The sequence below is a fragment of the Protopterus annectens genome, chromosome 15.part0 (genome assembly GCF_019279795.1).
Source record: "Protopterus annectens isolate FY-2018-M chromosome 15.part0, PAN1.0, whole genome shotgun sequence".
Lineage (NCBI taxonomy): Eukaryota > Metazoa > Chordata > Ceratodontiformes > Protopteridae > Protopterus > Protopterus annectens.
Window position 1 is genome coordinate 28,948,553 of NC_056749.1, and position 17,243 is coordinate 28,965,795.

The 17,243-nt window shown below is 39.0% G+C and overlaps 1 protein-coding gene across 1 annotated transcript in view; it reads right to left on the bottom strand.

The window, feature by feature from the left end:
* LOC122789780 overlaps positions 1 to 17,243 on the bottom strand; it is a 728,210-nt gene that overhangs the window by 632,080 nt on the left and 78,887 nt on the right. The gene's annotated exons all lie outside the window — the stretch shown is intronic.

Below are 17,243 nucleotides of genomic sequence, written 5' to 3' on the forward strand. Positions count from 1 at the left end.
TAGGGTTAAGGTTGTTATTTTTGGGCAGCCGTTGTTTCTGCAGCAAGGTTCTGATTTCTGATTCACATACTCTGGAGAATACGCTAATGTGAGTATTCAGAGTGGGGTTTATTGTGCTTTTCCTTTTCAGAGACTTGTGATACTGGGGTGCTTGCGGGTATGGAGCGCATGTGCTCCGAACTTCTGGTAGGAGTAACTGTTGGGTTTGGCCTGGCTAAGTTCGAATCTACTTTGCTAACCCTGTTTTGTTCAAAACTAGTGTTGGGGTGCTTGTGGGTTTGCTCGTTATGCTTCGGTACCTCTACCTTACTGGCTGGGTTGTCGCTAAATATTCGGCGGGAGCTGTATTTGTCTGACGGTCCATGTTGGTTTTTAGCTCACCTCTTGTATTTACTGCATTATTGCTGACCATGTGTATACTCCTGGTAATAACATTTTCTGAGATATTGTGTACTTTATTTGAACTGGCAGTTTGTACTCTTGTGGAATCCCTATTCTCTGTAACACTGTGAAAGTCAAGTTTACTCTTTTCTTTGGCTTCGTTTCTAGACACCGTATTTCCCTGAGTTTTACTGTGATCTACTACCTTATTCATGGAGTTAGCTCTTGACATTACATCTAGATTGCTAGCTGCCGCGGCGGGTACAGCATTAGTTTCACAGTACGCGTTGGTGTACATTTTCATAATTACATTTGCAGTTATTTTATTTGTCTCCAATTTAGACTTGTTGTGGCAAGTGATTTCACTTGAATTAACAGTATATCTACCGAAATTCATAGCATGCACATTTGTTACAGTTCTGTGCTTATTGATCTTGTTTATTATTGCGTGCGTGTTTTATTTGCAGGTGTATTGCCCACCATAAACACTACAATTTCTTGCTCCCTGTTGTCACAGGAAATCATCTCTGTTACAACTTTATTGCAAATAGTGGCATTACTTATTGGGCTAGCCCCGTAATTTGCTATTTTTAGTACATTATTGGTACAGTTCGGTTCGTAATACAGTTCAGAGTTATTTTTGCTTTTGTTGGTATCCGTTAGTTCTTTATTAAGTGTATTAGCCGCCCCGTTGTACTCCGTCTCTCCTATTTCTCTATATTCATGGGGATTAATTGTTTTTCTGTGCGTCGCTTTCCTGTTGGCCTCCATTTCTGCACTGACCTTGCTTACACAGCCATTATTGCTGTGCTGGTAACCATGCGGGAGAATCACCCGCTTTACTTTGGTTTTCCCGCCACTGATGTGCTGGTTATTGCTTACATTTACAGCATCATGAGTGGGGGTTACGGTATAGCTGTTTGAGGTTACAATTTTATTGCTGTTTGAAATGCCATTATTTCAGACATTCCATGTACCAGCGTCATTAGTGGGGACTATGGCTATGCCGTTTGGGGCTACACTGTCTCTATTCTTTGAAATGCCATTATTCCAGACATTAAAGTTACCGGTACTTACGTTTTCTGGAGAGTCAGTGGGAGTTTGGTAATTTCTCTCCATGAGTTCGCGTTGCATTTGTAACCTAGTTGATCTTCTCCTCTCTTGGGTGGCTTGTTCATCTTGGCTGGTGGGTGGCAAACCGTTTTGGCTGCTTGGGGTGGCACTTGTCTTGCTAGCGTTTTCAAGCATGTTTTGTATGTCCCAGTTTGTTTTACTGCTATGAAAGCTGTTCCTTAAGTTGAGCTTTCTGCAGTACAGTTTGAGGTCTAGCAGGACCTCTGTGCTGTTTGCCCTTTGTGAAGGGATGAAGTTGAGTCCTTTTTTGAGGAGCTCTAGCATACCTTCATTAAGCGGTTCATTTGTGAGGTTGAATACCTCGTTGTGTATATATATCTATCTATCTATATATACATATATATATATATATATATATATATATATATATACACACACACACACACACACACACACACACACACACACATATATATATATATATATATATGTATGTATATACACACACACACACACACACACACATATATATATATAAATATATATATACATATATATATATATATATATATATACACACACACACACACACACACACACACATATTTATATACACAGACACACACACACACACACACACACACATATATATATATATATATATATATATATATATATATATATATATATATATACACACACACACACACACATATATATTACTAGACACCTGCATGTTTCACTAATTGGTTTTGCATATGTATAAATGCACAATTTGTTTATCATGTTCTTTTGCCCATCTGGGCAGCCCAGGTCATGGCTGAAAAGGTTCATCAGAGCAGTCTACCTACCTGATTGATAATAAATAAAGGTTCCAGTGCAGAATTTAAAAGACAGAATACCTCCCTAGAGTTTACTGAGGAGTCTGAAAACAATGAAATGAGGGTTGTAGACGTCTTCCTCAGACCAATAATCTAAACAAGATGTGAAGGTTAATAAAATGGCAGCGTGATAATTTCCAAAGGGAGTACATTCCATAATCTGGCTCCACATGATGAAGTAATGTTTCTGATTACTAAACTATACCCATCAGTGTCCATTGGACAATTATGTTCCTTGTGCAGTATGAATGATGCATAACTTGAAATGTGGACACAAAATTAATGAAGAGGAAATATCTTAAAATGTGTCGAGTGATTTTCTTGTCCACTATTTCACCTAAGATTAGAGAAGTGACAGAATGGCCTATTACTCTACTTAGTATTATGGTTATTAAACCCCCCATGACCTAAGATTACAGAACTGACAGAATGGCCTATTACTCTCCTTAGTAGTATGGTTATTAAACCCCCATGACCTAAGATTACAGAACTGACAGAATGGCCTATTACTCTCCTTAGTAGTATGGTTATTAAACCCCCATGACCTAAGATGACAGAAGTGACAGAATGGCCTATTACTCTACTTAGTAGTATGGTTATTAAACCCCCATGACCTAAGATGACAGAAGTGACAGACTGGCCTATTACTCTCCTCAGTTGTATGGTTATTAAACACCCATGACCTAAGATGACAGAAGTGACAGAATGGCCTATTACTCTCTTTAGTAGTATGGTTATTAAACCCCCATGACCTAAGATGACAGAAGTGACAGAATGGCCTATTACACTCCTTAGTAGTATGGTTATTAAACCCCCATGACCTAAGATGACAGAAGTGACAGAATGGCCTATTACTCTCCTTAGTTGTATGGTTATTAAACACCCATGACCTAAGATTACAGAAGTGACAGAATGGCCTATTACTCTCCTTAGTAGCATGGTTATTAAACCCCCATGACCTAAGATGACAGAAGTGACAGAATGGCCTATTACTCTACTTAGTAGTATGGTTATTAAACCCCATGACCTAAGATGACAGAAGTGACAGACTGGCCTATTACTCTCCTAAGTTGTATGGTTATTAAACCCCCATGACCTAAATTGACAGAAGTGACAGAATGGCCTATTACTTTCCTTAGTAGTATGGATATTAAACACCCAAGACCTAAAATTACAGAAGTGACAGAATGGCCTATTACTCTCCTTAGTAGTATGGTTATTAAACCCCCATGACCTAAGATGACAGAAGTGACAGAATGGCCTATTACTCTACTTAGTAGTATGGTTATTAAACCCCCATGACCTAAGATGACAGAAGTGACAGAATGGCCTATTACTTTCCTTAGTAGTATGGTTATTAAACACCCATGACCTAAGATTACAGAAGTGACAGAATGGCCTATTACTCTCCTTAGTAGTATAGTTATTAAACCCCCATGACCTAAGATTACAGAATGGCCTATTACTTTCCTTAGTAGTATGGTTATTAAACCCCCATGACCTAAGATGACAGAAGTGACAGAATGGCCTTTTACTCTCCTTAGTTGTATGGTTATTAAACCCCCATGACCTAAGATTACAGAAGTGACAGAATGGTCTATTACTCTCCTTAGTAGTATGGTTATTAAACACCCATGACCTAAGAAGACAGAAGTGACAGAATGGCCTATTAGTCTCCTTAGTTGTATGGTTATTAACCCCCATGACCTAAGATGACAGGAGTTGCAGAATGGCCTATTACTCTCCTTAGTAGTATAGTTATTAACCCCCCATGACCTAAGATGACAGAAGTGGCAGAATGGCCTATTACTCTCCTTAGTTGTATGGTTATTAAACCCCCATGACCTAAGATTACAGAAGTGACAGAATGGCCTATTACTCTCTTTAGTAGTATGGTTATTAAAACCCCATGACCTAAGATGACAGAAGTGGCAGACTGACCTATTATTTTCCTTAGTAGTATGGTTATTAAACCCCCATGACCTAAGATGACAGAAGTGACAGAATGGCCTATTCCTCTCCTTAGTTGTATGGTTATTAAACACCCATGACCTAAGATGACAGAAGTGGCAGAATGGCCTATTATTTTCCTTTGTAGTATGGTTATTAAACCTCCATGACCTAAGATGACAGAAGTGACAGAAAGGCCTATTACTCTCCTTAGTTGTATGGTTCTTAAACACCCATGACCAAAGATGACTGAAGTGACAGAATGGCCTATTACTCTACTTAGTAGTATGGTTATTAAAACCCCATGACCTAAGATGACAGAAGTGGCAGAATGGCCTATTACTTTCCTTAGTAGTGCGGTTATTAAACCCCCATAACCTAAGATGACAGAAGTGACAGAATGGCCTATTACTCTACATAGTAGTATGGTTATTAAACCCCCATGACCTAAGATGACAGAAGTGACAGAATGGCCTATTACTCTCCTTAGTAGTATGGTTATTAAACCCCCATGACCTAAGATGACAGAAGTGACAGAATGGCCTATTACTCTCCTTAGTAGTATGGTTATTAAACACCCATGACCTAAGATTACAAAAGTGACAGAATGGCCTATTACTCTCCTTAGTTGTATGGTTATTAAACCCCCCATGACCTAAGATGACAGAAGTGACAGAATGGCCTATTACTCTCCTTAGTAGTATGGTTATTAAACCCCCATGACCTAAGATGACAGAAGTGGCAGAATGGCCTATTACTTTCCTTAATAGTATGGTTATTATACCCCAATGATCTAAGATGACAGAAGTGACAGAATGGCCTATTACTCTCCTTACTAGTATGGTTATTAAACCCCCATGACCTAAGATGACAGAAGTGGCAGAATGGCCTATTACTTTCCTTAGTAGTATGGTTATTAAACCCCCATGACCTAAGATGACAGAAGTGACAGAATGGCCTATTACTCTCCTTAGTTGTATGGTTATTAACCCCCCATGACCTAAGATGACAGAAGTGACAGAATGGCCTATTACTCTGCTTAGTTGTATGGTTATTAAACACCCATGACCTAAGATGACAGAAGTGACAGAATGGCCTATTACTCTCCTTAGTAGTATGGTTATTTACCCCCTATTACCTAAGATTACAGAAGTGACAGAATGGCCTATTACTCTCCTTAGTAGTATGGTTATTAACCCCCCATGACCTAAGATGACATAATGGCCTATTACTCTACATAGTAGTATGGTTATTAAACCCCCATGACCTAAGATGACAGAAGTGACAGACTGGCCTATTACTCTCCTTAGTTGTATGGTTATTAAACACCCATGACCTAAGATGACAGAAGTGACAGAATGGCCTATTACTCTCTTTAGTAGTATGGTTATTAACCCCCCCCCCATGACCTAAGATGACAGAAGTGACAGAATGGCCTATTACTCTCCTTAGTTGTATGGTTATTAAACACCCATGACCTAAGATGACAGAAGTGACAGAATGGCCTATTACTTTCCCTAGTAGTATGTTTATTAAACCCCCATGACCTAAGATGACAGAAGTGACAGAATGGCCTATTACTCTCCTTAGTTGTATGGTTATTAAACCCCCATGACCTAAGATGACAGAAGTGACAGAATGGCCTATTACTCTCCTTAGTAGTATGGTTATTAAACCCCCCGTGACCTAAGATGACAGAAGTGACAGAATGGCCGGTTACTCTCCTTAGTTGTATGGTTATTAAACACCCATGACCTAAGATGACAGAAGTGACAGAATGGCCTATTACTCTCCTTAGTAGTATGGTTATTAAACCCCCATAACCTAAGATTACAGAAGTGACAGAATGGACTATTACTCTCCTTAGTAGTATGGTTATTAAACCCCCATGACCTAAGATGACAGAAGTGACAGAATGGCCTATTACTCTACTTAGTAGTATGGTTATTAAACCCCCATGACCTAAGATGACAGAAGTGACAGACTGGCCTACTACTCTCCTTAGTTGTATGCTTATTAAACACCCATGACCTAAGATGACAGAAGTGACAGAATGGCCTATTACTTTCCTTAGTAGTATGGTTATTAAACCCCCATGACCTAAGATGACAGAAGTGACAGAATGGCCTATTACTCTCCTTAGTAGTATGGTTATTTAACCCCCATGACCTAAGGTGACAGAAGTGGCAGAATGGACTATTACTTTCCTTAGTAGTATGGTTATTAACCCCCCATGACCTAAGATGACAGAAGTGACAGAATGGCCTATTACTCTCCTTAGTAGTATGGTTATTAACCCCCATGACCTAAGATGACAGAAGTGAGAGAATGACCTATTACTCTCCTTAGTAGTATGGTTATTAACCCCCCATGACCTAAGATGACAGAAGTGACAGAATGGCATATTACTCTCCTTAGTTGTATGGTTATTAAACACCCATGACCTAAGATGACAGAAGTGACAGAATGGCTTATTACTCTCCTTAGTTGTATGGTTATTAAACCCCCATGACATAAGATGACAGAAGTGACAGAATGGCCTATAACTCTCTTTAGTAGTATGGTTATTAAACCCCCATGACCTAAGATTACAGAAGTGACAGAATGGCCTATTACTCTCCTTAGTAGTATGGTTATTAAACCCCCATGACTTAAGATGACAGAAGTGACAGAATGGCCTATTACTCTCCTTAGTTTTATGGTTATTAAACACCCATGACCTAAGATGACAGAAGTGATAGAATGGCCTATTACTCTCCTTAGTAGTATGGTTATTAAAACCCCCATGACCTAAGATGACAGAAGTGACAGAATGGCCTATTACTCTCCTTAGTTGTATGGTTATTAAACACCCATGACCTAAGATGACAGAAGTGACAGAATGGCCTATTACTCTCCTTAGTAGTATGGTTATTAAACACCCATGACCTAAGATGACAGAAGTGACAGAATGGCCTATTACTCTCCTTAGTAATATGGTTATTAAACACCCATGACCTAAGATGACAGAAGTGACAGAATGGCCTATTACTCTGCTTAGTTGTATGGTTATTAAACACCCATGACCTAAGATGACAGAAGTGACAGAATGGCCTATTACTCTCCTTAGTAGTATGGTTATTAAACCCCCATGACCTAAGATGACAGAAGTGGCAGAATGGCCTATTACTTTCCTTAGTAGTATGGTTATTAAACCCCCATGACCTAAGATTACAGAAGTGACAGAATGGCCTATTACTTTCCTTAGTAGTATGGTTATTAAACACCCATGACTTAAGAAGACAGAAGTGACAGAATGGCCTATTACTCTCCTTAGTTGTATGGTTATTAAACACCCATGACCTAAGATGACAGAAGTGACAGACTGGCCTATTACTTTCCTTAGTAGTATGGTTATTAACCCCCATGACCTAAGATTACAGAAGTGACAGACTGGCCTATTACTCTCCTTAGCTGTATGGTTATTAGCCCCCCATGACCTAAGATTACAGAAGTGACAGAATGGCCTATTACTCTCTTTAGTAGTATGGTTATTAAACCCCCATGACCTAAGATGACAGAAGTGACTGGTTATTAAACCCCCATGACCTAAGATGACAGAAGTGACAGAATGGCCTATTACTCTCCTTAGTAGTATGGTTATTAAACCCCCATGACCTAAGATGACAGAAGTGACAGAATGGCCTATTACTTTCCTTAGTTGTATGGTTATTAACCCCCATGACCTAAGATGACAGAAGTGACAGAATGGCCTATTACTCTCCTTAGTAGTATAGTTATTAAACACCCATGACCTAAGATGACAGAAGTGACAGAATGGCCTATTACTCTCCTTAATAGTATGGTTATTAACCCCCCCCCCCCCCATGACCTAAGATGACAGAAGTGACAGACTGGCCTATTACTCTCCTTAGTAGTATAGTTATTAAACACCCATGACCTAAGATGACAGAAGTGACAGAATGGCCTATTACTCTCCTTAGTAGTATAGTTATTAAACACCCATGAGAACATGATGTCAGTAATAAGTTGTTCTGAGATGGACTATAATGCTTTGGACAGATAAGGTAAATCATGTACTGGAAGTCCAGCATAAATAGTACCAATCACATTAGTACATTTTTAATATGGGAATGCCCAGGAAAAAAATATGTTGAGAAATGTCAAAGTAAAATAACCAACCAGCAAACAATACACTCAATAAGGTTCTGTGAAAACACTTCCATGTTTGCATGTTAAGCTAATAGAACTGCAGTTAACAACCTGACACCCCTTCCTAAACTGTCAACATTGTGGCTTCATGCCACACTTCTGACACAGCCAGTGGAAAGATTCTTCTGAAATAGATAAATGAAAAGATATGCTTGATTATATTATTAATAATATAAGTAAAACTGAATCTCTCTCAAAATGTTCACAGTGCAAACATCAATGTCAGTTTTCTTCAACAACATCTAAGGTTTCACCTGATGCCATACAATAGTTTACAAGTCACTTGGCTTTTGAAGTGTACTTATGGAAATATTTCTTGTTTTCAGAATTGCTAGCAAACGACTAGCAATGTCTCAGGTATAGTGGGATATAAATGGACATGAACAATGTTTTTCTTGTCTCCCACCATGGCATTCTTTTACCATGCCCCTCAATAGCATGTAGGTCTCTCAGTTTTGAAAATATGAGCATAAATATGAAAATATGAATAATAAGCAGCAAACAAAGATTAATTTCTTTACTGCAAGACATCCTACATTAACAGTCTTAGAATCATTTTGTTAATTTCTGCTTGAACTTTTTAACGTTAACTATTTTAGCCAGTATCACTTACTCATTTAAACAAGTCAGACCAAAAAAAATAAGTTCTGGACGCTATAAGGAGCTATGGGTGTTAATTGGAAGTATACAAAAAGGAGCTATAGGCTTGAAAGAGTTAACATTTGATTCCAAAAGATCAAATCAATATCTTCAAGCTAACATTTTTTTTGAAAATTCAGACTATACATTCTGGGAATAATGTGAAATACTATGCTTTCATCTCAGGGTATTTATATATCGCAGTTTGTAAACACTTTAATAAGTTGTTTATGCAAGTAGACTGTGCTTTTTTTTAACAAATATTTCTTTAACAACCACTTCATATTTATTATTTGAGATTTATGCAGGTTGTATAGTGCCTTTTTTCTTTATTTAACCAAATGGTTTCATGCAGTTTTTCCCATTTGGCTGAACAATCAAACTTTAACCATGCAATCACTGTTTTAATACTGAAGCTTTAGCATATGTTTCTAGGTCAAGAAATCATATTCCACTGTCTTTCCATTCTCTTACATTATTTCTTTGTGCTATTCTATTTTTGTTGGGGGTGCTTTAAGGACATCAAACAAATGTCATTAAAATGTCTAATGCATTCTTTATAAAGAACTAAACAGGTTGTATTTATCATGCATAGTATTTTGGGTAAAATAACCATTTTTAATAAAATCAGCCTATCTTCCATAGAAAGAAAAGTACAGCTGTATAAGAACTTACCATAAAAGTAGAAGTTTAAATTCTACACTGCTGCAGTAGCCATTGCCTACTTGGGTTGTTTCCTGCCTGGAAAGCAAAACAGGCCTGCTTCAAAAGCTTTGGCTCCTCCCACACATTCTCTCTGGCTGTTGATTGGCTAGCACCAATTAGATACATAGCCAGGAGGAAGCGACTAGGAAGTGACTCAAGACTTCTTGCTGCATCACAGGAGGCAACTAAGGAGCTTCTCAGGAGCAGCAAAGGGTCAATAGCTTCATTTTTGGCAGGAAAGTCTTTGATGGGGAATTCTTCCACACAGAATATGTTGCCCTTTTTAAGATTAGAACATATTTTTCTAATTTTTGAGTAAAAGAGACATTTGTTTTCTTTCACAAGCCCGATATTTGTTTAATTATCAGTTAGTTTCCTGTCAGGAGCAAGCTTATTAGATTTAAAGGCTTATTTCTTTTTTGGGGAACATTTTTGTATTAAAAGTATACTGTTTTTACAACTTTTGAGTTTAGGTGTTCATGTTTTACTTACAGGGAGCATTAAAACTATGGAATTTGTTTGTAAGTGCTTGTGTACTTCTTGACAGCTTACCTGAGCATTTGTTTTCAGTCTCAACAGTCCAGGGAAAGAACTACTGTTCAGACAGGATTTTTATGTACTGCTTGTGCATATACCTTGGTTTTGAGTTTGTTTTGGGAGCTTTAAATGTAAGTGTGCTGCTTGTGATCAGTTTGTGACAACTTACCTTGCAACCAACCAGTTCTTCTCCTGTTGCACCTAAAAGAAAAAACTTACTAAAAGTGAGTACTTGCAAATTGCCAACGTTTACTGCAGTAGTGGGAATGAAGAACATTAACTTCTTCCATTTATTTATTATTGTTTTAATACTGTCTTTTTATAATTTATTGCTGCTATTTCTTTACAACTGGATTAAAAAAATAATCTCTAAATATTTAATATTTTTACTTTATTTACATTCAGCATTAGTTTTCATCAAATAATTTAACTTTCTGTTAATTAATAAGGTGTTAGTTTTATTCTGACTGAAACTGAACACTGATATCATGTTTTAGTGATTTCTCTATTATTAAGGAATCAATATTACCTGTTGTTAACAGTATAATGTTGGCAATTAACTGACTTTTGTATATTTATCATTTATTTTAAATCATACTATATTGTTGTTAAGTTTTATATAATTGGTTATTACAGGCTGCATATCCAAAGCAAATAAAAAAGAATAAAAAATAACTTGCTATTTATCGCTCCACTGCCTTGGATTCCATCTCCAACTTTGTATCACCTTCCCTCCTCACTTCCAAAACACTTTTACTACACCATGGTCTGAAAGGCTCCTGTTTGTCAAATGCACATCCTCCATCTTCTCTACAGATGTCATGTCTATCAGTGTCCTATCCAGTCTGCTAGCCTGTTTTCTACCATGAGAATGTAAGCTCCCTTTCTTCACCCATACATCAACTACCTGTATCTCCCCATCCTCTCCTTTAATACTTGCTGGCACCTTGTGTGGAAATGCATGACTCCCCAAAAAGTCTATCATGTTTTGGTTCTAAACAAGCATATTAAGATCTGTCCCCACCACTCTCTGAGCCTTCGGTTTCTTCACAGTACTGAGTTACACCAGCCACGCCAGCCACGCTTTCAAAGTGTCTGTCTTCTCCTCTTTTGTACTGTAAAATGACTCCAATACCACTCCCTTTCCTTCTCTTACCCATCGTCCTACCACCCATCTACTCTTCACATCCTCACTCTTCTGCTTTTTTGCCATCTCTCATTCCCTTTTATCAAAATATGTGCCTCTGCTTTCCCTCCCTTTGCACAGCAAACACGGCCCATGAAAACCCCTTATGTTCCATTTTCTCCTCCTTCCTTTTCTTTAGTTTTACTTCCTGCAGGAACACAGTTTTTACTCCTTCCCTAGCCAGCTTCACCAAAACATACTCATTTTTGATTGGGCAGTTTATTCCTCAATGCCCCATGTTCTCATCCACATCTCTTCCTCCTCTTTTTCAGTGCATTTCTGTTCTACCAGAACTAGGTCCATGATACTTAAGCCCCTCAGCAGATTGTGGTGCCAGGTGCCTTCTTTACAAAGAACAGTAGTACTGATGCCACTGTTCCAGTCATACTTTCTCTTCAGTGGTATACCTTTCCAATTTTTATCCCCATGTGACCTACCCCACCCTCCTCTATCCCACCAAACTACCTCCTCATTCTCCATACTAACCACTGCTTATAGTTCTTGTAACCATCTGCCCAAGCCCAGATATGCTGCCTAGCTGCTGTTCTCACCGTACCTACCCATCTACCCAAGCCCAGATATGTTCCCTAGCTGCTGTTCTCACCCTACCTACCCATCTGCCCAAGCCCAGATATGCTCCCTAGCTGCTGTTCTCACCCTACCTACCCATCTGCCCAAGCCCAGATATGCTCCCTAGCTGCTGTTCTCACCCTACCTACCCATTTTCCTTCTGGAAGAATGCTTCTGACCATATTACACATTCACATCCCAAACACCTCATCCAAGCTTTACTCAGTCTTATTTAGTCATCGTCTCTCTAAAATCATCCAAAATTGTGTATAATAATATTCATATTAGTCATATTAACCAATTATCTATGCAAAATAAATCTCATCCATAATTTTATAACACTTCTACTTTAACCAAAAGTACAAAATTGCAACAAACAAAACCATCTGCACTTACAGTTCCTCCCACCAATTTAGTGGAAAATATCCACTCATGTCTGAATTAAGTTTTGGATTACATTCAGACATCTTTATGTAATTGGAAAAACCATCCTTTTAACCTCAACTTGCTGTTATGTTTCCCATTTTATTTTGTTCACCATTATGTATGGAACAACACACTATCCAACTTTAGATATATCAAAATGTTTGCCTTGCTGCCATGTAACACTTTCCTTCCCAAAGACTTTAGACTTCTACAGCACTGGGAAACCCTTAAAGCCAGTTTCCATTTTTTTGTGCAAATATAACTGCTCTTGTCCAAAGACATTGATCTAAACCACATATCAAACATTCCCACTCCCAACTACTCAGCTGTATATATAAAAATATTTCTCTAGTCACCTGCACTATCACCCTTTATGTCTAGTTGAATACTTTCTGAGTCAAGATTAAAAGCTGTACATAAAAATATAATCATACCTTTTGGCGCCAACCTTACCAGCCATCTAATCTGCATAGTCTCTTCCTTTATTGTCATTTCCTTTCTCAGTTAAATATCATTCATTGTTCACCCTCTTCCATACCTTCATACCTTCTTCTCCACTGCTCAATCTTCTAGTATTTTGGTCATCTTCCCAATCCTCTCAATATGCCCAACTTATGGATATGATCGGATTACACATAAAAAGTAAAAGTCACAAAAGAGAAAAACTTTTGGCATGTCATCATCTGGAACAGATAATAAACATGACCCAGACTCTCATACACTTTAGTTCACTCACTAATATGACTCCATTATAATCTGCATCTCGTCCATCTCTCGACTAGCCCTTTCTCTGGTGGTGCATGCTGCTCTGTTCTCCTGCATCTGTCATTGCATACAAACTCCCCACTTCTCCATATCCCACTCCCATTTCATGTTGCTTCCTCTTCCTCCTCAAAGAGATTTAACAAACACTCTTCCAGGTATCTCCAGTTCTTTTCCTGCTGCCTTCTTTCTTTTGGGGGAATGCTCAGAAATATTTCTTCCATCACCTCCGTTATCAATATTTCTAGCAGTCTGGCCCACCTCTCAGTCATTATCACACCTGACTCTCTGAGCCTCCTGACCTCCTACTATGCTCTTTTCTCAGGTGGTCATTCTGAACTCCATTTTCATCTGGAGATCTCTTCTGTAGTTATACGGAGATCCGCTTCCATCTGGAAATCTCTTCTGTAGTTATACCTAGATCCATTTCCAGCTGGAGATTTCTTCTGTAGTTATACTGAGATCCATTTCCCATCTAGAGATCTCTTCTGTAGTTATACTGAGATCTATTTCCAGCTGGAGATCTTGTCTGTAGTTATACCAAGATCCATTTCCCATCAGGAGATCTCTTCTGTAGTTATACTGAGTTCCATTTCCAGCTGGAGAGCTCTTCTGTAGTTATACTGAGATCCAGTTCCATCTGGAGATCTCTACTGTAGTTATACTGAGATCCATTTCCCATCAAAAATCTCTTCTGTAGTTATACTGAGATCCATTTCCAGCTGGAGATCTCTTCTGTAGTTATACTCAGATCCAGTTCCTATCTGGTGATCTCTTCTGTAGTTATACCAAGATCCATTTCCATCTGGAGGTTTCTTCTGTAGTTATACTTAGATCCATTTCCAGCTGGGGATTTCTTCTGTAGTTATACTGAGATACATTTCCATCTGTAGATCTCTTCTGTAGTTATACAGAGATCCATTTCCCAGCTGGAGATCTCTTCTGTAGTTATACTGAGATCCATTTCCAGCTGGAGATCTCTTCTGTAGGTATACTGAGATATGTTTCCAGGTGGAAATCTCTTCTGTAGTTATACTTAGATCCATTTACAGCTGTAGATTTCTTCTGTAGTTATACTGAGATTCATTTCCCAGATGGAAATCTCTTCTGTAGTTATACCGAGATCCATTTCTATCTGGAGGTCTCTTCTGTTTCATTATCTCAATGCTCTCTGCAGCCCCTCTTTTCCCATTACACAAGCTGCGTTTGCAGGGGCATTTCAAAAGGAATTAAATTGATCCTTATCCCACCTGACTTATATTCCATGCTTCACATCCTTGAAGATGAGAATGGCTTCATACATAGAATACGCCCACAGGAGTTTCCTTTCCTAAATGATCAATAGTGCACGATAGACTACACGTCCTACTGATCTGACTTGTCTTAAATGTCAGGGTGATGGCACCATCTCATTTTTTCTCATATATGTGAGAATTTAGAATCTTCATCCGACATCATGCAACAGTAGAGCCCAATCCCATAGCTGCCTGACATACCAAGCATTCTTTAAGCTTAAATGTATGACATTTCATTAAGACATGACATGGTCTTTCCACTTGAATCAGAAGTATCCCCACCCTGTGAGTACAATTTATTTGGCAATTCAGATATGGGCAGCCTGTTGCAACCTGCCAAATCCTTTCTTCCATGAACTGTATTGTGGACCGCATTCTAAATCCTCTGTCAAGCTAATGGCATGGTGGTTATCCTTCCTGGATATACTTTTGAAAACTGTTTGCTTTTCAATTAAGAAGCAGATATAAGCATAACATTTATTAATCTCTGCCTCCTGACTTCTCATTCTTTCTTCTACGAAAACTCTTGTGATATGTGCCTTTTCCACTGCTCATTGCAAGTGACTGTCTCTTCTCTAACATTCTTTATCTCTAACTGAAGTGTACTCATATCCTGTGGGTGTATTCTATGTAGGCTCCAATAGGCAAACTGCCACCAAGAAAGGGGAGACTCTTCAATTAGCAGGCATGGGAGATGGATAGAGTGGGGTGATAGGATGGGAGTGAGCAGTATATGGCTCACCTATTCTGGAGTGAGGGAGGTGGCTAGGTTTACTGCCTGGGAAACACCCAGTGGGAGCTCTGGATAGTGTAGACCTCATAGTCTGGACCACAGGGAAGTCCTGCAATGGCATAGCCAAGTAAGTCAGGAGGCAGTCACATGGGAAGGTGTGCATGCTCCTCCCACAAATGACTGGTAGAATTATCATTTCTCTGATACTGAGAGTCTGGTAACAGCTCCTGGGAGTAGGGGGTGGGAAGACTCTCATGTCTACCTGGGTGACAGCCTTATGATTGATTCTTGACTTATGGGGGGATGAATGAGCCACTGACTGCTCTCACAACCATCAGGAATGAATGGACTAGATAGGATCACAGGAGACTAATTGTTAGTAGGGACAGGGGTTAAAAGAACGTGAGTGTCCTGACAAATGGTGACATGGGGTACTAGGCCAAAGTGGAATGGGAAGGATTAACAGGTCAGTATAGTATTTGAAGGGTTTGATGGTCAGGCTGAAAAAAGCTAAACATATTCTTGTTCTTTCTCCTTTCAACTATAATTTAAATTTTGTTGTACATAATCACAATGTGTGACACAAAACCTCACATGGCAGAGCCTTCCTTACATATTCTCTCCATAAATGAACTCTACCCAGTACATCTGTCTGTCAGGCTCAATTCAGCACATCAGGCAACGAGCACATTCCAGGCACTCATTGTTTCTGTAGTGGTTATAGTTTTATGAGGACAGGTTGCTAGCCTGGTGTCCAACCCTCCTCAAAAGGCATACCACACACTCGCAAACACACTCACACCTAGGGCCAATTTAAAGTGTCCAGTCCACCTACTGCATGTTTTTGGAATGGTGGAGGAAACTGGAGCACCTGGAGGAAACCCATGTGAATGAAGGGAGGACATTCAGACTCTGCACAGAAGGCACCCCAGCTGAGAATTGAAGACGACACCCTCTTGCTGTGAGGCAACAACACTAACCATTGCACCACTGTGCTACCTACCCAGTATATAATGGAAAGAATAAATAAATAAATAAATAAATGTTATAATTTCTGTGGCATTCTGACTTTGTTTGGGTGAGCATGTATCATTTTTGTGAGACAGTTTCTCTCTCAAGCACTGAAAGTAGTGTGACTGACCGTGTATCCATTTTCCAGAGTAATACTCTTGTTGTAGCATTGTGGTGTTGTTTGTTGAGAAACAGTGTTATAATTTTAAAGTATATAATCCCAAACAGAAAACGTGAGGACTGATGTCACCTTAATCAAAGAAAAAAAGTGAAAACATCACCCAGACATAAGTAAAATATGCTAAGTTGGTTTTGCAGGAAGGTCAACTTCCACCCAGACACCACATGACTTTGGCCTACTCAAGCATTTTGACTCTCAGGTCATACAAAGTTAGAGAAAAAGACTCTTTCCTCCACAATTGTTTACCCTCAGTTAGAAAATTTAAGTTGGGGATATGGGGTAAGGGCGGGTGTTGCCTCCCTGCTGATTGTATTTACCTAATCTTAGCTTGATTCAGATATTTCTTTTTCTTTTTGAGCAAGGTGTTTTGTCATTCTAATGTTTAGCCTTTTGACATGGAAGCTGCATTGCATCTGGTACCTGTCAGTGACCATGTTAGCTTTTCATAGGATAGCACCCTTGGTCTTTCACTGCATCTGGTGCCTAGAAAGGGTGGTTTTGGTGGGATGATACTCCTGTTCTGCCATTGCAGTTACTCTGGCATTGACCTACCATTTTAAAGGTTGTGCCCTATTATACCCATGCCTCTGGTGCCTCAGAGTGACCACATACCTTCAACAAAGGATGGATGGATGAATGAATGACTGAATAAATAAATGTTTGTTTCTGAATCCCCCCATTTCAGTACTATACCATAAGC